The sequence below is a fragment of the Siniperca chuatsi genome, linkage group LG23 (assembly GCF_020085105.1).
Source record: "Siniperca chuatsi isolate FFG_IHB_CAS linkage group LG23, ASM2008510v1, whole genome shotgun sequence".
NCBI lineage: Eukaryota > Metazoa > Chordata > Actinopteri > Centrarchiformes > Sinipercidae > Siniperca > Siniperca chuatsi.
Window position 1 is genome coordinate 6,653,966 of NC_058064.1, and position 23,396 is coordinate 6,677,361.

The following is a 23,396-nucleotide window of genomic DNA, read 5'->3' on the forward strand; positions in this document are numbered from 1 at the left end:
GTGGTGAAGAGGCTCCTTCACTTCTGCACTCCACTGATAACTTTAACATTTGACCAGGTATTGTGTTCAGGCAGCTGGTCTCATGAAAGCACGCAGCGATGCTTTCCTCCAAACAGATTCACATTTTTCTGTCTTTTTGTTCTCGTACGACTTTGAGTTTTAAAAAGGAGAGTAAACGCTTGAAAAAAAATTGGATGGCGTGCGGTCCAATTGCTGCGCATACTAGATTAATGAGCATTTCTTATCAGCGATCTGCTTATTTTGTTGCTAAGTTGGTGGAAGCTTCAGACAAATTGAACTGCTCATGCTAAGTGGGTAGTGAAGTGAATTCCTAACAAGATGCATTTTGCATTTACCTCCACTGTGGTCAAGTTTGAAATGATCATTTAAAATAGTCAGCAGTTATATTTCTCAGATCCAGGTTGTAACAAATGGAGAGTTCTGGCTCTCAAATGGCTTTATAATGAATTAGTCAAGCTTGGAAATAAAAACTTCCACGGTCAGCTGGATGGCAGTCAGACTTGTTCGCACTGCTTGCATGCAGATTTTGTAACTAGGTTACAAAATCACCTAGGTCACTCTTTCCCCCCTTCTTGTTCTCACTCTTTCTATTCCCTCCTCTTCTTCTTCTCTGCCATAAATCTGTTAGTGTTTGCTAGATGTCATGTTTATAAAGATCATTCATATTTCCAAAAGACACTAACAAACACATGTGCTTTATGGAAACATGACATTTTTGTTTTTCTCTATACTCTGACCTTGCTCTTACTGTTTACATACAAAACCAATGAACCATTTCCATGGAACCAACCAACCCCACCCACCCCACCCCCACCCCCATCACCAATTCCTGTCTTCACACTGCAGCCATTTTCCAGAGCGATTTCAGGATAATAGCACTCACAAATCATCCGCTGGGCAGTGGAGCCCATGAAATTGATGTGGCTTCATTTCAACAATGGAGGTGCCTTATGAGGGGCCTCATGATGTCATAACTTTAGTAGTTGACAGGCCAGGCAGGTGTATTTTGGCCCCAGGATGGGCACCGGGCCAATGAAAATCCAATCGGGACAGCTTAATGAATCGCCGTTTCGTGTGAGATGTGGTGTAAGCAGACACCAGACATGCTCAATCACATTCTCCATACTGAGAAAACTGACAGCTTTTGCTTGGAAAACCAGGCCTCCTTATCTCCCTTGAGTTGAGTAATGCTTCACTTTCTATCTGTAGCCTATCTCTCTGCAATTTCCAGTCCAACAACACAGTCCAAACAATAAATAAGATAAACAACTCAGAGACCATGAAGACAAAAATTGCCTGGGAAACCTGAGACAAAAGTTAAATATATTAACAGCATTTTGGTTTTACAACTCTTACTCTCTACACAATAGAGTCTGATACCAGTTAGAGTTGCTTGAGTTTTGTTAGAGAGATAGAGAATAAATTATTCATGTGGCCAAGTGAAAGGACACTATAAATCTCTGGAGTTTTTGAACTGTAAATGAGTAGGTTGGGCTTCAGTGGAACTGCCATCCTGATTTGAACGCATTAATTAAATTAAAACGAATGAACTTCACAGGGAAAACTTCAACGTTATCCATCAGACACATTGCCTCTTTTAATTAATTCCTCCCGCACTCGTTGACATTTTTCATAGAGGGCGCATGGGTTAAGCACACCTCCTGTATGAAAAGATTAAAAAGCCACTTACATGCTAAAAAGAATTATGGACGACTGAGGAGCATGGCTTAATTGGAAATTGATTGACTTGACTGCATTACACCTGGTCTCATAACATTTCACATCCCTCATGCATAGGGAGTGTGATGCATTTTTCAATAAGCAGCTCCACGGCAGCAGAACCTTTTCATACTGGTGTCTCTCTGTGGAGAAAGTTGTGTGGATGAAGACATGTTGCCTCAACAGATCCAAGGCATCACTTCAAAGAGACAGGGTGGGGATGATCTTTGCATGACGGATGCAGCTTTCCTAGCTGTGAGTGCCGGGGAACGAGCTGCATCTCATATCTGAGTTTCATGAGCCACTGCCCTGCAACTGCTACAAACAAAAACTACACTGGTATCAAGAAAGCAGTGAAAAATCAGCTCCTCCTTTTCCAAGATGGATGCCTGGTGTCATTTTGTAGAGCCACTGATTGCATCTGCTGAACGCAGTACTGTGCAAGCTTGGCAATTTTCACATTCTCACATTTGATAAGTAAGAATGTGATAATACTGTATCAATTCTTTGCAGATGTACTCCAATCCAAGTATAGCATGAATGCACTTATCATCAAAGCACACATGTTCTGAACTGAGGCCCACAATTTGCAATCTGCATGTATGCAGCGCTCGCAAATCACTTTTGTGAAACAGGCCCCAGATGTTTAACCTAATTTTTACCAGTTGTTTTGCAGTTTTGTCACTGAATCAAAGATGCAGGGAATTACATTTCTACAACAGACTTATCTAGTGAGATAATAACATAAGCTGCAGTAGGAGTAGTAATTTTTAAGGCTGCTGTTTCTATTGGCAGAAAAATTTTAATGCTTTAAACTTCAATACCCAGAAACCTATAACCAAAAGTTAGCAAACTGCACACAGCACGCCCTTTTATCACCTTTGGCAGATACCAAAGGGTTGAAAGAGGCAAAAGCTCCAAGCAGAAACCCCTATAGCTGAATATAAAAGCAACTGCAGAAGAGCCTTCAGATGAAGTTCTTTTAATGGCTCCTAGATGCTGCCTCCAAAATATTCCAACTGCATGGTCAATTGAAAAAACCCAGATAGTGTCAACTAATCTAGGATGCATTTTACCAAATTTGCAATGTAAGATAATTTCCTCTTGTTCATTTTGACATTTTTGCTCATTTTCACTGAGGAAAACAAACACCATATTTTGGACTCATGCATGAGTATGTGAGAGCCCTGTCAGAATCCCAAATTTATTTGCAATTTGCAAGAAAGGATCATTTAAAATAGACATTGCCGGACAGATACGGGGCCTTAGAACATTTCCTACTGGGCCCAAAGGTAACCATTTGATTTGGCAAAAAAAGCTGAAGTTCTAATTATAGAACGATAAGCTATTTTGCGGGAAATACCTTGAACTCGGTGCAGTTAATCAGCTGGTCCATGATGAACTGTCACTATAAAAACGGTATGCTGTGCAGAAAAGCATTTTACGAGTACATTTTGGCACATTTGTTGTAATTGGCTGCCACTTGATCCCCCTTTTCTTTACCCAGGCTCCATCCTATTGCCCACACTTGGTTTTCCCACCACCAGTAAATGATAGCATAATCCCAAAGAATTTTATAGTACAGAAGGTACGTCTATGTTTACTACAGCCAATGAAAAGAAACTAGTAAATCCATATTTCAATTTTATTTGGGAGACAGCTGGTTTGGAATTTAACTTTGGACAAAGAAGTGTCCATAACCAAAGTCAGAAATTTACAGAGGAATATGTGACATGCATGTATTTTGAATTGTTTGTGTAAACTGGATTATTCTATCAGTGATTCTAGGCAGACAAGCCAGGTTTATTTTCACATACAAACATCATGGTGGAGCTTTTCATCAGGGTTTTGCCTCAGAAGAAACATTGCAAACAGATCTAATATAGTTTGCAGTATATAAATAGATTACACATCAAGCTACAGGAGCATGAGTGGGCATAGCAGACAGAGACCATCTTTGTGATGGAGGGAAGGCATGCATGGCTGCTCTACAGGCTCCAGACAGACAGAGACTGACAGGAGAAATGTGGGGACGGCGGACAGAGGAACCTCCTCTCGTCTGCTTATGTACGTCAGCCAGGGTCACTGGCACAGCAATCCTCAGATGTAAATGCAGCTAAGCACAGTGGCAGACAGACAGATGCACACACCTCTCCATGAACAGAGTACATCTCTGGCTGTCAGATCGGACCAAGGAGGTTAAGGGAGGTCAGAGTGGCAGAGCAGGAGCAGCCAGACAGCTTGTCAATGCAGTTGACAACCAGATGGATGAACCAACACAGTTCTACTTTTCTGTTTATTAACACATTGTACTCCTGCACTTGGACATGCCCCAAAATGCTTACTGATTAGGTATTTACTGCGAGCACATGTTAACAGCTCATTTGAACATTCCCTGATGATTAAAATTGAAACTCTATTTTCATATCCATAATCTGTCTGCAAAGCATCTCAGCTCCCAGTTCTCAGTCAAAGACATGGATCTATATGTGCTGTTTATTAGGTTCGGTCGGCTCAAGCTGGCACATTCATTTCTCACTGCTGTGTGTCTTGAAGCAGAATCTGATCCCAGAGTCAACATTAACATGGCTTTTCTAGGACAGCAGCTTCATTATTGAGCCCTGGCATGGTGAACCAGACCATAACTGCTCTGGAGAGAGAGAGACCGAACACAGAGTGAGGAGGGGAGATGGCAAGATGAGAGGAGCGAGGATATAGGATAAGCAGAATGATGAAGTGGGGAGAGGGAATGGGGAGTGTAAGTAAAGAATGCTAGCATAGGGACGGAAGGAGAAAAGAAGTGACCAAATAAATCACCAGCCAACAGATAATTGGACGAGCTGCACTCAAGGGACTGTTGCAGCACCATGAAAAGTGACACCGTGATTTGCAATTAACTCCAAAAGGAGGAATGGGGATTTAGTTCCCTTTGGATTCATTCCAGGAATATAATACCTGACCATAATGAATCTGTTGGGCTGCAGGAATCATTATCATCATTTAACTTGTATGATGGTGCCTCTCTCTAGGGAGCAAATGTCTCGATCTGAGAAGCAGAAAAGAGAAGATCAAAGATCAAATTAGACCTGGAGGTAGACCTGGACACTTAATGACCCAGAGCAATTAACATGTATGGCTATGACAGGGCTGTACTCAGAGCTTCAGTAAATTTTTATGTTTGTCAGTAGAGCTGTTTCCATTGTTTACAGCACTTGTGAGGTATTGTCCTTCTTATCAGGTTAGCTAAATGCTCTCACTTTGCAAGTCCTGTAGTATTATAGAGAAAGTTAAGTGACCTCAAGGACGAGATGATTCAGTCAGGCTCGATGGCTTGGTCTCTTTTGAACAGAGGTTGTTCAACAAGGCCGTAATTACGTCGAACACACAATCACACTCTCACAGAAGTGTAATTTAAAGATAGCATCGCACTGATACAAGGTTTGTGTTCATTTATCTACAAAAATAAATGTATTTCCTAATAAGGAAGTTTGTCTGAAGTCATAAAACTTTCTTGTTTCACTCAATTGAGATACAAAGAAAAACTCATGAGGCGCTTTAAGTGTTTAAGTACTGCACGGGAACAAAATGTCAAGGTCACATTGTAATCTTTCTTTTTTCTTTCTGTGATTTATGGCATTTCCACCTTTTAATGTAAAAGCTGACACAGGGAAATGACAGGAAATATGGAGAGGGAGAGAGAAAGAGAGGATGGCATGCATTTTGAGCGTTGGGCCACCAAAACAGTCTATATTTTTGTCCTTTTGATAGTAGATTACAATGCCAGTCAAATGTTTTTAACATTTTTGGGTAAATTCTGAAATGTCTGCCTTTATTTGACCTTAATTTCTGTCTTATTGGAAATTACCTGGATCTAACTGGAAATGGACATCACCTTAATCACTCTGATTAGGCTTCTGTAGCAAACATACTGTGTATTTTTCTTAAAATGGATGTTATGTGTTTGCAGCAAACTGGTTGACCTTTCTAGCACACCTTCTTCTAATAAAGCACTAATTACAATATGAGTCTCATTAGGATCCAAGAGATTGTCAATAAATAGGTCTTTAGATACAAATAAGATACTCAGCACTGATCACTGGAGCCTGTTTCAGCTCACAACATAAAAAGTTAAGTTATTATTACTTTGAGGTGTGAAAAGTTGTCTTCACAGAGAAATGGCCCCCCTAAAAAAAATAATCTTCAAAGTATCTATGATCACCGAGGCTCACAGGTTGAACAGTGATCTAGAAACTGGGAACATGTCTGGTCGAATAAGGTCTGTAAAGTGTGATGAAAAGTCAAAGAAAGTGCTAGCAACACATGAGGTTAGCTGCTACAGGTACCTAGCTAAAGTAATTGAGACCCAAGCCATTTTCATTTAGACCTTAATCATTTACAATAAAATGAAGTCACACATTTCTCAATTCACATACACAAGACACTTTTACTTACACCTAAACAATTTAGGGTTTGCGCAATGATTTTCTAAATTCACCAGTACTAAGATAAAATCTCAAGCTATCTATGCTAAATGCTATGGTATACAATGCTCAAAAACATTGGACTAATAATATATTTATATATACTTGTTCACTGTTCCTCCTTTAAGAGTTAAGAGTTTAGCATTTTGGCAAAGTAGTTTAGCAATCCGGTACACTTTGCCAACTCTAGAAGCTTAAGTTTCAATGATTTCCCTATAAAAATTCAAGGATTTTAAAATCGGTCTCCACCAATGTGGAGAATGAGGAACTGCCAATTTTGCTTAAAACGTCCAACACTTGAGCTTTGACTTTTAGCACAAAGCAAATCAGCCTCAGTCTCATTCCATAAAAAGCAAGAAGCTGAGCCAATTGATACTCGTGTCCTGTCCTCCATGCTAACAGCTTCCAATTATCAGGCAACTGGGGTTGAGACCTCCTCTGATTTACCCATGTTGGGCAGTATTGATTGGACTCGAAACTGTATAAAATTGGAGAGAAGTGGGATGACCTTGTCTCTTGTACTCTTCTCCTGATTGACAAACAAAGTAGAGACAGCTGTGGAGATGCACCTGCATAGCAATGGTCTCTTTTTGAGCTATCAGATTGTCCAGTTGAAAAGTGTGTTTTAAAGACACAGTAAAATGGCAGTTAGAGCATCTTTAGTCTTTGTAAAGTGATGTGTGTCTGAGTGAATATGCGGGTGGGGTATGATTTCAAGAGGGATTTGATCATATTGTTCAGAGATTTCATTTAATGGCTCAAAAGTGGACATGCTTAGCTAGCACTAGGTCTCTGGAGAATCACAGGGATGTGAAGCTGAAGGGGACTTAAATCACCCACTCCTCCCTCACCTGAGTCATTAAATCAAGAGGCTGAGATTAGACCACAACTACACACCTTAGTAAATGTAAAAGTTTTTGCCAACTGACACTCAACTTAGACCAATGATGTCTCTTAGGTTGCCACTACAACCTACTACATGAGCTAATGTATGCGGTTAGCTGGTCACCCCAAATCACATTTGGTTAGATAAATGTATGTATACGCCTCCCTGTGTAGGATTAGTAACAGCACCGTAACACCAGCTAAAAATTATTTAGGGTTATTTTTGCTGATCTCTAGTGATTTAACTGCTCACCTTACTGCAGTGATGTAGAAGTGTACTCCAGGGTGTGTCATCACTGTGGAATTAATAATGCTGGGTGTAGTCAGAGGTGAAACAGACTTGAAACTTTCAACCAGAGAGGGCAGTAAAACAATGCTTTTAGGCCCGGTAAGTTAGTTCAAGTATTAAGTTACCTAGCATCTAGCAGGTCAGAAGTGTGCTTTGTTACACCTGTTACCACACCCAACCATGATGTCACAGTGTACTGACACACCTTGTAGCACGCTTCTACATCACTGCAGCAAAGTGAGAAGTTAAACCACTGGAGGTCAGCAAAACCAAGATTTTCAGGGGGTGTCAAGTTACTCTTTAATATCTTACAAGGAGACAAAAGAGAGGGACTTACACAGGCCTATCGTATATAAATACTCAAAAATGCTATTTGACATATCCTATGTTGCTGAACTCATTGCTCTGATATCATTTAGTATAAGGACTTGGAAAAGGTATTTCTTATTTCACTGTCTTAAATTTTTTTCATGTGATTAGACATGTCTCTTCTCAGCTATGGCTGCTTTGTTTGTGAGAGGGCTGTCAAAAAAGGCCATCAGAGAGTGTGAACATAGGGGCAGCGGGTGCCTCACACAGTGAATCTATCCCACAGTCTGTTTGTGTTCCACTGACACAGTGTAGTCTCTGGACTTTGTCGGCAGTTCTGTTCCTGTCAAGTCAAATAACAGCATTTCAGATGGGCTCCTCACTCTGACATGGCGAGCCGGCTCAACGGGAGGCCAGAGAGGTTAAAAAAAATGGTTGGGAAATGTACAGAACTTGACCATGTGTCTGCTGCAGAATGCAAAAAAGAAGCCCTCCAAGTTCCACAACACACATGCATGCACAAGCTCAGATAACCTAGAAGTGCCCACTTTCCTTTTTGCTGGCATTTCTTTCAAATGTCAAATCATTCACCTGGAACGAGTTACACAGACCTTCAGGGATCTTCTTTGAGAATGTCAAACTGAACCATGAATCTGTATAAAGCTTTGGATAAAGTACAGTGTCCATTGGCTTCTCATGGTGAAGCCTGAGGGGAGGAAGTTAGACATCCAGGTCTCAGACGACTCGGTCGCGCTGCACTTATCAAGTGTACATGTAATCTCAGGCTATGTTTTGTCTCTTAAATAACCTGGTCATGTTTATCCTGTGGAAGTATCTCATGACCCCATTTCCTGTGCAACTTGGGATAATACTGTATGTCTGCATACTCCAGTGATTCCCTCTACTGTCCCCCAAGGCACCACGAAAGCAGGACAGTTGTCTTTTCTGAGGGAAAAAATGCTATCAAACAAGACAGTGGTATTTACTACCATTATCTGGGTTTCGTCTCACGTTTACTTTTAAAAAGACAGTGTAGACAGAGTCAATAAATGCAACTGGCTGACCACATAAAAGGAAACTACAGTTTACAATGCCTCAGGGCAATAAAAGAAACACAGGATGAACCAAGTTATACATGAGGTAATAAACAGGTCTTCACTTAAAAAAGTGCAGGAATAAACTGAGAGCTGACACACGATCCAATAACAATAACAGACAATGATTGTCACTGGACTTAATAATATCGGCTCAGGATGGGATGCATAGCCGCCACCACCACTCTTCCACCACCTCTCTCGCTCAGCTAGTGCTGTAGTGTCTCTGCTGTAGCATGGATAGAAGAATGTTAACCTTTTGATTTGATCCACAATATCCAGGGTCACGACCCGCGTTTATCTGTTGAATGTGTATACAGTATTGTGCTTTGTGTTAAGTTGTCTGTCTCGGAGGCAGCTCTTATTCAGCTTTGATTTCACACGTTGTTTTTCTCGCTGTGAAGAGGATAATTGTTTGACACAGCTTTGGACAATTTGTAGACCAACACATTTTTCTGCTATTGTCACCTGTGCATAGAAGACATTTTATGAACCTTAGAAATTAGTGATTATCAAAACTCTGGTAGGGAGGATAGTCAAAGTTCTTGTAGTTTTAAATAGGCTTCATTTTATTGGAGTGAAAAGGCACTGAATATCCTGTCAATGCCCCCATGGAGAGATATCTTTCATTGTGAAAGAACTGAGGGTGAATCTAGTGGTTTCACGTTAATGGACTGGTCACAGAAGAGGAAATTTCTGAAATTCCTTCGAAGCCCAGGTAACGGAGAATAATGATTAAGATTGTAAGTACAGGAAGCAAAAAAACACAGATGTATCTTCTTTACAAGTATCTGTAACCTTAATGATGAATGTGATTCAAAATACACAATTGTAGGTTTTTTTTTTAAATACATTAGCAAAGTGTTAGTCGATAATAATCAAGCACAGCCCTTAGGCCAAATCCAAACTTGAAAAAACTTTTGTGTGCTTTTAAAATGGAAGTATTTTCCTCACTATCATTTCCCATGATAAGGTTTTCTTTTAATGATTTCTTCAACATTTCTTAACACAAAAATATCAAAGTGTCCTTGATAATTCAACAGTATGACAGGTTAATATTATGGTCATCAGTTTTAATGGGATTTGAAATATAAAGTCGAGTTTGATGGTGGGCTTCATTCCATTTCAAATTGCCGCAACCCGAATTCAAACGTCACTATGTTTAAAAAAAAAAGGCGTTTCATAGCATGTGATTGTAAAATTGGAACAAAAAAAGTTATTTCTCAGAATCGAAGGAGACATAACAGTAACTTATTGTATTGTTGAATTATCAAGGACACTTTAGTGTTTTTGTGTTGAGAAATGTTGAGGAGCGTCTTATAGCGCAAGTCTGTGAGTGACTGGACAGCCGGAGCAGTTGCTCTAAACATCTAATATTGCCGTGGATGGGTTTACATTGGAGTTAGTTGAAAGCCCGGTGCATCGTGTGTCTGTATGAGACATGCAGAGGGGCCTGACAAACGCTTCAGTATTTGACGACCAGGGAATGAGAATGGGTTGGAACAACAGAATGACAATGACAAGAGGGCAGTGATTCATTATTGACGTCAAGTGCATGGTGCCTCCATTTGGCGATCATTCCTGTTTATCAGCTTCAGGCAGGTCTGTAATTAGGACAGCAATACCTTCAGGAGTACAGTTTGACTTTTATTGCCTATTCAAATAGAAGTCAGCTGCCAGCAGCTCATTGACTTGCCATTAAAAGTGGATGGATTAACGCTTTGGTACTTCCAAAGCATCACACGTACTGCAGTATAATCTGTGGTAAATCTACAAAACTCTCAATGGGCTATTCAAGGTCATGCATGTGCATCCATGTCTAGTGTTTGGGCATTTTCTGCTTCCTTTTTTTAAAAATGTTCAACTATTTCCCTCAGTCTTGTTTGTCTGTCTAAATGATTTTAAGCCGCTTTTGTATCGGCAGTGGCTTTTGCTTTACGAAACAAGCAAAATCTCCTGTCAAAAAAGAAAAAAGAAAAAAGAGCAGTCTTAGACTTTGTGAACTTGGATTTTGTCCCCTGAAATATCAAGCACTCTTCCTGTTGGCTAATTGCTTATTAGTGCTCCTGGCCCATGAGAAGAAAAAGTCACACAGGGCTACTTCTAAAACACCCACACAAGCAGCATCTGCAGCAGCACAGTGAGATATTAAGGCGCCCTTGCATGTTGACGACGTTTACAAGAACTTGTGACACCAGCCTGAGCCACTCCCCCTGCTGCTAAAGTTGCAGCACAAAAATTAGAGAGGAACAGTAATCACCTCATCATTTCATTCCTACTTTCTTTCTTTCCTTTTTGCCCACATCACTAAACTTTTTGTGTATGCACCCCAACTGTGTGTGAATGTGTACGCTATAGGTCAGAGGGGAAGCTCGGTTATACCTTTTTTTTGTCTCATGTCTAATAATCTCCCATCATCAGAGGAATTAGGCCTGCTGGCAATTACAATAACCCCTCCCTGCCAAGGTCCGATGAGAGCAGACAGGCACACTGAATGTTTTATGAAGCCAATGATAGGGGCAGAGCCAGAGCTTGAAGTAGCCGGCTGGAATTATCTGGTACTGAGGCTTAGACTAATTAAGAGCAGGGAATAGCCGCCCGACATTATTGCTGGATGAGCGGCAAGACTGGGGAACACCTGAGGCTTTTGGAAGCAGAACACATTCAAAGGGATCTCCAGAGATTTTGAGGGTAGTACTACAACTGCTGCTGCCGCTGTCGCGACTGAGCTGCTGTTCAGATTTTCACAATGACTGAAATGTATGGTTCTATTATGCTGATATGAAATGGAGACAAATAATGCTAGGATGAAAGGAGTATCTAGCATTGTGAGTTAGCACTACCAAGGACAATTTATAGTCAGCTTGATCAAAAAGAAAATATTCTTGTGTAATACGCATAATAAAAAAGGTGAAGGAGAGAACTCTTTGCAGTGTTTTGAAAGCCTGGGTTAGATGTCAGTGTTCTTTACTATTCAGTGCTTTTGAAATATAAACAAATCTTAATTTTCCTTTTCTGTTTGCAATTCAGTATCACCATGGTGGCCTGTTTTAGTTAAAAGCAGGGTCATTTAGCCATTAGCCATTAGGCATTTAGAGTTATTTCCTGATTTTAGTGGCATGAATGCTGCTGTGAGCCATTGTCAGGTCTACATTTTGTTTAGACAGAACTCCAGTGTATTCATTATGAAACCCTTTTGTAATTGCTGTATAGCACTCCTGTTGAAACATATATATATACTAAAAGTGTAATAATATATCATGGCACAATATATCACAATGCAAAAATGTGACAATAATGCATCATGGAGCTGAAAGTGGAGTGCGGTATCAACTAAATTTGAACAGTTATATCGTCCAAACGGTGGAAAATCTTCTAACCAAGTTCATCTTTTCTTTACCTTTCTGAGGACATTCTAATCCAGAGTTTTTTATTCTTACATTTATTTGTATGTAGATAAACATCTGCTTTTAAAATAGGTTCAGTTACTTGAATGTTAAAGATTTTCAAGACGTGTGAATGGATGAATACATAAGGGATTTTGCAGTCAGTTTGTTTGAATTCCAACTTTAAAGCTGCTGTAATCAGTGTTTTTTATATGATGAATCACATGACACATGCCCCCAGGTGGCCAAAAAATCAGCTAATGTAGGTTTATAATAATCATGAGTCCTGGACAATGAGTAACTTTATATCATCACATTGCTCCTACTGCCTTTACTAAGATTGAAAATAGAATATGTTCTTCTTACACTGCATTACCTGAGTTTTTGATCCACAGACTGACAGTTAATCATAGCTCAACACTGTTGTAATGTCTGCAAACACTGGAGTGACACACATCACTTTCATGTCTTATACATGTCAAATTATTCCATTGTATGCTATGTAGATCAGTACTGAGGTTGTCAGATGCATTCTAAATTACATAAAATGTGGGTCCACACTGACTACATACTTCCGGGAGCTGCTGAACTGATTTCATAGAATAGATTTTATGAGCAATTACAGGGTCACTGAATCCATTTGTATGTTGATGAAATATGCTGACACAATGCTGTAAGTAGTGTTTAGTTCATTGATTCCGAGTCTTTTGTTACAAATGCAATTACACTGGTTTGTTTCGTCTAACTCTCTCTGTCTGCTTGATAATGACCTTAAGGAGGAATCTCCCTCCTCCCATCTTTTCCAATCAATACCACTTCGTGCGGTGGTTTAGTGGCACTTCATATTGTAAAGCTCTGCAATCACTCAGCATCTGATAAGGAGCACAGCTAAAGGGTACACTAGCCATTTGTCCCGCTAACTGAAGATACAGCATCAGCATGTGGAAATCTGCATGCTCTGATTGTGGATACAGTTTATTACATGGACATTTAGGCTTATGAAACCATATTTAGATATATGTATGAGTCAAATACATCCTCATCCTATCAGTGTTTTCACTTGCACAACCTTCATCCACATATACATATACACGCTTGTACACTGATTGTTCACTGTTATGTAAAACCCCTTCATAGAATCTCTTTTCATCTCTTAAACAAAATTTCCACACATTAGCAGACCCAATCTTCTGTTTCTGCTCAATTAGACCTTCCTTCAACACCCAGCCAATGCTGCATGGACTTCCCGGCTCATCCACACAGAGCAAAAATAACATTTTAATTGCGTAAAAAAATAAAATAAATAAGTGTGTAATGACAGAAAGAGAAAGCGATTAGAGCAGGGGCTCAGTGCAAATAGAGGAGCCTACTGCGGTTGAAAGCGTGATAATTAGACATTCCTTTCTGTGTGCGCCAGTTACACAGATTCACTAATGTGCACTGAGCAGCTGCTCTACAACCGAGAAGCATGTCCATGGAATGAGGCACCCCACTGGCTAAATTTTACTTTTTACAAAAGCAACCTTGTCTCTAACACTGTTTCCGCCACTGCCAAAAACACAGATTTAGGAATATGTGTGCAACGTGCATTCATGGTAGGTAGGAGTGTTGGCATGAGCCTCCTCCTTCAATCTTTCCTCCTCTCTCTGTCTTTCATGTGAGTGTGACCAAGGAGGAGTCATACATTTTGTTTTGTGTGTATGTGCATACACATTTCGCTATTATAAAGCACAGTGTTGGTTTACGTCCTCATAATTTCAATATGAAAGAAAACAGCAAACACTCAATCGAGGATCATACCTATCTATGTCTTGTTTTCACCACAGGGGCCAATAAGCATCACTTTTAGACACAACTACAAAACTCTGTGGTTGGTTCTTAAAACATGGAAATTCTATGACAGATTAAAAAGAAAATGCTCCTTACAGACATCACTTTACTCTCATCTGCATTAACCAACATGCCAATAGACAATTTTCTTGCAGAATCGCTAGCCAAGCACGATGTACGAATCAATGCAAGCCATCATATGCTTTCACAGTCAAGCACATTGACACCGGCAGTAAAAATTATGCACAGTCTATAAGCTGTGCATCTCTAATGTAATATCAATAGATTTAGGGAAGGACATTTAAAAAAATGAAGCCACATGTCTGACCTCGGTAAACCTCATAGGGCTGGCAGAAATTGAAAAACGCATCAAATAACTGTTCAGTCACGCCGCATCCAAACCTCATCCATCAACATCAGGATGTCAAACGGGATGATAAGTAGAAATAGAGAGCAACAAGTCTGAAAAACTTCTGCAAACTTGCACAGAGATTATAGCAGTGGTACATATTGGTATAATTGGTGGAACAATGAATTATGCAACCTTATTTAAGATCTTAATTTTTTTGGTGGATGTGAAAGGTTGTTAAAGTGTACTCAAATGTGCCTCAGTCCTTAAAATAATACAAAGGAAACTAAGGCTAAGGACGTTAAAGTTATAGTATTTAATAATACTGAAGTTGGAGTTGTTACAGAAGATGTGGGTAGTACAGTGAAATAGTCATTGTTTAAGATGGCAGTACTAAAAGAAAATGGGCTGTTTAACCAGTTGTACATGATACTCACATTTTCTAGAATAAACTTTATGATTATAATGTGATTATGCAATAAAAATATAAGCATTCAGAGACAGACAAATTTAATTGTTAAATGTTTATTATGTATTTTGTTCTTGACCATTTGAGGCATTTAATCATATCTAAAAAAAAAAAGGTTAATCACTCTTGCTGTGCTTTAAGAGGTTCTGTGATTGTATTGAGTGATTTATGAAACCAAGTTCTTTTGTGGCCCTACAAATTGTGTTTTCTATGGAAACATAATAGGTTGTCTAAGATATTTCATCTACAGGTACACAAATGGCTCTTCTGTAATGCCTTTGTTTCAAGTGTTGTAGCAGATGGCACCCAGTCATGATCAAATATCCACCGAAAATGAACATTTTCAGAAAAAGCACCAATTTAAGTTTTTCCTCAAAGTACAGCAACTGTGATCAGTTTGATATTGGTTTCCTTTTGATACATGATGGATAGACATTATTCTGCACATAAAAATATGGACTTGAGTCTCCACTTGTTCCCCTGCAGTGCTGTTTCAAAAACAGCAAGCATGGCTGAAGTGATGGAAACTTTCTAATGGATTCCAGACGGTAGCAAAATGCAAATCCTCTCTTATTTTTGGCCAGACTCCAAATCAAATTCCTAATTGGAGATCTGCATGAATATGCAAGAACAAAACCAGCATCGACCTACACAGACAGCAACAATAACAGATACAAGTCGACATTGGTCCTTTTTGTTTACCTGTCATCTCTTCAAACAAAACCAATTACCACCAACTTCTTAATCAAGGTCAAGCCACAGCACTCATCCATACACTGCATAACAAAATGCCAAATTAATGTCAAATCTCTGCACAAGTTGGTGCTACAGGTGAACTGTGCCTGCGGTATTATTTGGGACCCTGCTGTAAATATATACTTAATAACCCGTGTCGTTGTTGTTTTTCTTTCCATATTTAGAAGCAGCGTCTGAGCCTGGTAGTAGCGTGAGTAATCTAATTTTCCTTCTCAAGTAACAAGTTAGAATTACTTTTCATTTTTAGTTTTACTACTGACTCTCACTCTCTTATTAATGTCAGAGTGAAGTTAAATGATCCCAAACTAGAACCTACCTTCATCCAAGCAGAACTCGTCCACCACTGCACTGATTTATCCAGCCAAATGATAGGAAGAGCAGACATCTACGTTTTTGGCTCCCCTTTTCATTCACATAGACGCTACTAATTTGCTGTAACTGCAATTGTCATTATAATTCTAAAAAATAAAAAATAAAAATAGGACATGCAGCCTAAAATAGTAGGGTATAGCGGAAAAACAACTTGATAAATCATAGCTTTACCTTTTGAATGTCGAGTACTGAGTCCTCCAGTGGATTTATGGGCAACAAGCTCGCTGCACGTCATTCAAAACACGATTTGGGGGATCCACTCTGCGCGTAAAACAGCTCAACTATAAAACCCACAGTCACACAATCCGACACAAACCTGCCGCCTAAAGTCTGCTCAGTTTCTTGCGTTGCGCTTTTACGCACGAAGGCTGTGGCTGCGACGCGAAATCACCTCTCATTCTTAAATATGTTTGTAGATCTCAATGCATATATAATAGCACCACTTTGTTTTGTACTGGTTGTTTTATCGACTTAAAAACACAGGAATCGTTTGGCAGCATAAAACATGCATTTTTTTCATCCCTCTGTGACGATGATCAAACGCGCTGAAATCAAGAATGGTTGATCGAATTGAGGAGACAAGAGAAGCTGCTCCAGGGCAAATATAGACTCACGCAGATCTGCATCTCTGCTATGTGTGAATGATTAGACATCAAGGTTTTTAGCACAGATGAAATATCAGAACAGGAGAATTGTGGAGACACCAGTTGTCATATGAAGGCAGGAATGAAACGACATGGATACTCGCTTTTATCCAAAGCGCATTAGAGTGCCATGAGCTCACACATTACTGGTAAAGCGTTTGGTATTTCATGAGATACACAATCACCACATAATTGATAAAATCGGTTAAAGGAAACCCGTTGAGAAAATCCTGAGAAACTATGGCGGACAGTGCTTATTGCACTGGATATTTGATGAGACAGTGCGCAATCCATATGTGCGGGGTGGCTGGATGTATTTGGATGAAAAATAGAACTGATAATGGCATTAAACGATATATATATATATATATATATATATATATATATATATATATATATATATATATATATATATATATATATATATATATTTATATATATATATATATATATTTGACACTGAGACAATTTCAGCTGTGAATGCTCAGGAAACTATATGAAATAAAACACAAATAAAGTCCTGCTCTCCTCTCTCCGTCCAAGATGCGCAATATGGCACAGGCAGCTGTGGATCAAGCATAAGCTTCCCCCAGAAGTAGATATTGGCAGGCCAGTTTTCTACGCGATATTTCAGCCGATTACATGGCATCATATCACAACAGTCACACAGACCTGCGTTGCTCTGTTGAGTTAAATCTTCCTGAAAATAAAGTTACACACTTTTGTCACCCTGGCTGACAAAAACAACTTTTGAAATGTCTGAAATCGTAAAGAAAACCCACCCAGAATATTATTGTAATGATCGAGTTTCCATATTTCGGCTTTTTACGTGCAGAAGGATCATGATTACAGGTGTCGACATGGCTGTGAGCAACCCGGCGGTTATAGAGATAGTCCCGAACATGAGAAGTCTCAGATTCGATCCCTAACACCAACTAGTCCTTCTTGTCGGAGTGCAAGACAGCTCATTGAAACCTGCTGTCCGCTCGTCAAGTCATTACAGCAAAACGCGTTTTATCTTCTGGTCTGTGAGAATCTGGTAAACCTGCTTGAGAAATATCGATTCCTTTGGTTTTATCTCAGAAAACAGGCTACAGTTCATAAGGGAAAAATATTATTCAGGTATCGGCTTACCTGCTTTCATGCTGTCATGCTGGTGGCGTCTTTTGGTCCGCTTCATCGCACCGTGGCTGCATGTCTGAGGACATGCTTCTGGAGACAGGCTTTGGAGACGAAAAGCGCCTCGGCTGCACGGGGGAAAGTGGGAAGGTGGGATGTGTGTGTGTGTGTGTGTGTGTAAGTGTGTAAGTGTGTATGAAAGAGGGAGGGAGAGAGCGAAAGCGCTATAAGAAGTAGACTGGCATTTCTTTGACAATAATATCAGTCGTTATTTGCCTTTTAGATTATGAGAAACCAGGCTGAGCGTTTATCACAAGACCAGCAACACGTGATTTAAAATACAAAATCGCTCAAAGTCTTAAATTGCATTATTCGTCAATAAGCTAATTTAACCTCATGCCAGCATGATCAGACATGTTCCACAAAAAGGAAATCAGCTCATTTAGCCTACATGACTTGGTTCAAGGTGCTTGTTGGTAGAAGAACAAAGATTTTGCCTGCGGATTTGGGGATGTGGGGGTGATAGTATAGCATCCATTCAGAAAAACAAAGGCAGAAATTACTGCAGCTTTACGCAGACTTTCTAGTTTCAGCACCGAGGAGAGCGCAAATTTGGAGAGGAGAAAAAACAAAACGTGCTGTCATTGTTTGCAGACTTTACCTCTGAAAGATCGGATATAAAGGTTATTTTGAGGGACACTGCTCTCTGTAACACCAGTCTCCCCTGTCATCCAAAGCAGGATGCAAATACGCCGAAGTCTTTAAATTTAATATTCCTTCTCAAAATCCTATTTCCAGTCAAACAGAGGGAAAATCCGCCAGTGGGAGGGAGACAAATCAGTTTCTGAATATCTTGGAGCAAGACAGAATAAATCACTAAACAGTTCCACTTAATTTGATACATTTCTTGAAACTAATTCTAAATGCAACAATTAAAAGTAGACAAAAGAAGAATTAAAATGTATTACATTCCATGATTTGTTCCTTTTTCTTCTGTACATGAACGCAGTCCCGGCAAGGAGTCTGTTGATTATCTGAACACATGGCCAAGAAGACCTGCTCTTCGTCACGTTGTATACATCGTGTGGCCTGAGCTGCTCTGCCTCCTCTCTGAGGACAGCTGCTAAAGCCGAATGACTCGTTTAATCATAACTGACTGGCATTTTTGAGATGTACCCGCTTAACCCTTGTTTGAAAGGAGAATTCCTGTCTGATTTATTACAACTTTCCATTTGAAAATAGGGCTGCTGTTATCAAAGGCTTGTAGTGTCATTTGACATTATTTAGTATTTACGTTTTAAACCTGCCACAGAGCCAAGATTTTTAGGGAAAATAAACAGAGGATGGGAATGTTTTACTGACATCTACTGGGGAAATAATCTCAAAAGACCTGCTTTCTCTCTCTCTCTCTCTCTCTCTCTCTCTCTCTATATATATATATATATATATATATATATATATATATGTGTGTGTGTGTGTGTGTGTGTGTGTGTTTTAGATTAGATTCTACTTTATTGTCATTAGACATGACAAGGCAACAAAATGCAGGCATGCGTGTGCACTAGCCTCTTAACAGGTCAGCTGTCTGCCTACAGGAGGCAAAGTTAAAGCTGGTGTCATACACAATCAGCCCTCTTTCTCCAGGTCCACTCACCACACTGATGGACAGGTAACACCAACTTTATTTTAATGAATATACTCCCCCCCCCACAAAAAAATAAAAATCTCACAATACTATCATTTCATCCAATCACCATTAAGACTTTTATTTGTTTTCAAATTTGGAAAAGAAGCTATTAGGCACAGTTTGACGGGTGCCATCCTTAACCTTAGCTGTCAATTAAAATGTATCAAGTGGCAGTGGTTTGGGAAACACATACGTAATGTACTTGAATTATTTAACAATGTGGCCCGTGTGGCAACTGAGAAGTATAAATTGGTATGCTGAAATGCGGAGAGGTTGCATATGAAGCACGAAGGCTCTGTAAAGAAAATAAAAACTCAACAAGATACAGACAGACTGTTCTTATCTAGTGACAGATGTCAGACACAGTTTTACATATTTTAACTTTTGAGAGAATGTATTCATGGCTCATGTAAAAGCTCCAGGTAGGACGATATGTTATTAGGACCACAGTAAGACTTGTCTGTTCTCATTACTAAATCCCATCTGAAGGCCAGAGCCAACAAACATGTTGGGTGACAGTCAAAACACCCACCACATGCTATAGTTATTCTTATTCACAATACATCTAAAACACATGACTCACAGTATATGCACACATACTGCTCATTACTCATCTGTGTGTGTGTGTGCGTGTGTGTCTGTCTGTCTTTTCACTGTAAACAGGCAAAATGGCCATGGGCGGATCACACATTGCATATGCACCTGTGTAATGCTGATTAACAGGAGAGCCTCAAAGGTCGGCTCGAGCGCACCGCAATTAGTTGAGGAAAATCCCAGTCTTTAATGGACTCGCTATTGCCAAAGTAACAGAGACACATTGAACAAAGAGATACTGTAAATGGCAAATACATCAAAGTGCATATATAAAACTGAGTGTTAATGTATTTTTCTTTTATGACTGCAGAGGATGTCAAGGCGGTGGTGTGCTCCTGTTTCAACCTGTCGCAGCTGTAATCTTGTGTGCGTTTAGTTCCTGTCCTCATCTCAGGGTGAAAAAGCTCAAGTGTTGCTTAGTCTTCTATTGTCTTATCATGTATGATCCCGAGTCTCTGCGTACCTACTTGTCAAAGTGTTTTCTACACCTGTCTAAAGTCTGGTATTTGCACATTTGGCCTCATGTAACCTAGTTAATCACACAGCCATGAAAAGGAAAAGCAAGAGGTCATTTAAAAAGGTTAACATAACACCTTGAAATGCATTAGAACACTGTTTAAAAAAGCAATTAAATTTGTTTTAACGTAAACACAAAGTTGGATATCGTTTTTTTTTGAAAGAATATGATTTACCTGAAATAGCTTTCAGATTTCAGCTGTATTGAGAGGAAATGTTTGATATACCCAGACAGGATATTTTCAATGAAACTTTGTTTCACAAAAAAAAAGTCCTCCCCAATGTTTTTTGTTTTTTCTTTGTACCCACCTGCGACATCATCCCCCACCCCTGGCCCCCAGTTATTCAAAAAAATATAACAATGAAAAAATGGTACAACTCATTTAACCATTCATTGTAACTAAACAAGGTTAAGCAAGAAGGATTTAATATTTTTTACTTATCTTCAAACCTTAAACTATATATTTTAAGGTATGTATATTTTTATACAGTCCCTAAATGTCCAAAACAACAAAGTGGTTCCTCTCTTGTATTTAATACTGTTATACTATTGGTACCAAATTCATTTTTTGATGTGAAAATGAAAGACACATCGAACACTTGTGACTTTTTGTTTGCCTGTCATACATTCTTCCATTTTTATGTATGTTTTTCAAAATTTATTTATTTGTCCTTGCTTGCAGTTTTACTATGTTTTGTATGTTTGCATTTATTGCACTTATCTATGTTGCATCTATAATAATTATAATCATAAAGGTTATTAAATTAAATAACAGACAATATACAAGGAGTACAGTCTATCATATATACGATCAGTGTAGTTAAAGTAAAGTAATAAATAGCTCCATTTATTAAAGAAAGTAAAAGTGCAACAAGTCGTAGACCTTAAGTGCATTCCCTGATTCAGCTCATGTTAGTGGCTAAATGGTGTTTCTCTTTCTACTTATAGTTTGTGGAATATCGCAGTGTGATTTCTCCTCACCAAGTTGTTACAGTTAAAACCCATTCTCTTTGTTTAACTACTTAAAGTGCTCTCAGCAGTCAGTCGGACCTGCTTGAGTTTACGGAGTGCTTATTGATCATTGGACTGTCAATCAATGTGAACAGCTGTCCAGAGACTTTCATTTGCTGTTGAAAAACCTGAAGTTCCACTTAAACAGAAGGATTAAATAATCCTCTTGGCGTCTTAAAGCAACTCTCTACCGTGTATTTCTTTGTTAAGTCCTCTGGAACTCTTCAAGATGGGAAGGATAGAGCAGATGTGTGAAGATTCATCCTTTGATCACTTGATGGAAACAAGTAAGAAGAGAGTGAGGATGGTCCTGGAAAATTTGAGAAATTGAATGTTGGGATTTGGATTTGATATTTGAATTGAAATTCAGTTTAAATATAGTATAGCTGTTGCTGCAGCAAGAGAGGTTGAGACGGTCTTCCAGAGCCAGCAAACTAGCTCCAGACAGCGATATTCACAACAACAGCATATCTTGGCAAACTAGAAAGTAAGCTGAATGTCCGTGGGCAAGTAATTTAACGTTACCTGACACACAAATCACGGCTGAAATGGCTGGAATAGTGTTGTGTGGCCCAGTCCGAGCCACTTTGTTTATTTCCCATTTACAGAGCCAGGGCTGTGTACAAACACTGTTTTTTTTCAGTGCACACACTGAACGGACAGCAAGCGTACTGTGAGGAGATGTTCGCTGAATTTGAGAATAAGATGTGTATTGGATTAGAATTGCATACCCCACCTCTAGGATTTAAACCATATAAAAAGTTCCACAGTTTAACCCTCTAGGAAAAGTTAAACTACATGATAATAAGCCACTGTTACATCAAAAAGACTATAAACTTACAACTTAATTTCAAATTTAAATATAAATTCAATCATCCAAAACTTAATTTTGGAGGTTCAACTGCGTTCTGATATTCCCAAATGATCCTGAGAAAGGCACCAGAATATCCTCCTCCTAAGTACTGTATACCACAGCTGCTTTGACATTTGACCTTAAACAACAATTTGGCATTGCAGGAAGATGTGTAAGATGTAACTCTTCATTATTCTATCATAAAGAGACATAATAAGTGAACCATTCTAGTGGTGAGTCCATGACCTAAAATCTCTAATGTGTCGTGTTATCAGGTAAATGTGCTGGAGTAGGACCAATTTGTCTTAATCAGGTTTGGCATGTCACTGGCAAGCTGGGCCCACAATTCTCTCAGGACCAACAGAACAAAAGACAGAAGCAGAAGAGAAACGAGGCAGCAGAAGGAATACAATATGCACAAATCAATAGAGAGGATCGGGAAGGCAACTTATCTGCAATCCACGGAACAGGCCAAACAACTGTCACAACAATTTGATGTGCAGGCTAATTAATTGCTCTCATAAATCAGTATGGAAAGATAATGTCTTCCTTTTTCATGTCATGATGTGTTTTCAAAAATTTGATGTTGTTGCTCAGTCTTGTTCCTTTCCTTCTGTATGCTAATTTTCCTTGTACTCCTGTTTACAGTTTGGCACAATAACGAGGGAACTGTTCTGTATGCATCAGCGTTTTGAAGTATGTTTCACTAGAGTCTGGTGACCTGCCTGCTGCTCTCTATGTTTTGCTGAGCTATTAGTCTTTGTATTTGGCAGGGCCATTAGCATGGCATGTCCACGGCTTCAGACACACCCTGAATAGAAACCCTGACATGTTTGCCTTTGCATTAACCTGTCTCATGTTTTTCTGTTCTCTGTGATGACACTTTACATTTTAATGAGCTTTCTTTTTTCCAAAACCCATTTTTTGTCAACTTTAAAACTCCACTAATCAGAATTGTCTGTATTAAATGACTTTGAATAATGTGAAAGGTCTCACTTGTACTCACTAAGA

At 39.2% G+C, this 23,396-nt stretch overlaps 1 protein-coding gene across 2 annotated transcripts in view; it reads right to left on the reverse strand.

Moving 5' to 3' along the window:
* chrm2a (cholinergic receptor, muscarinic 2a) overlaps positions 1-18,838 on the reverse strand; it is a 72,283-nt gene extending 53,445 nt beyond the window's left edge. The window contains exons 1-2 of one of the 2 annotated variants that reach the window (XM_044186203.1): positions 18,692-18,838; positions 17,739-17,851 (exon numbers count right to left, since the gene is read on the reverse strand). The gene's annotated coding sequence lies outside the window, so the exon portion shown is untranslated. Of the gene's footprint in view, positions 1-16,131; positions 16,295-17,738; positions 17,852-18,691 lie in introns of those variants that run through there. The other variant, XM_044186204.1, reaches the window with a different exon arrangement.
* Between the last annotated feature and the right edge of the window lie 4,558 nt (positions 18,839-23,396).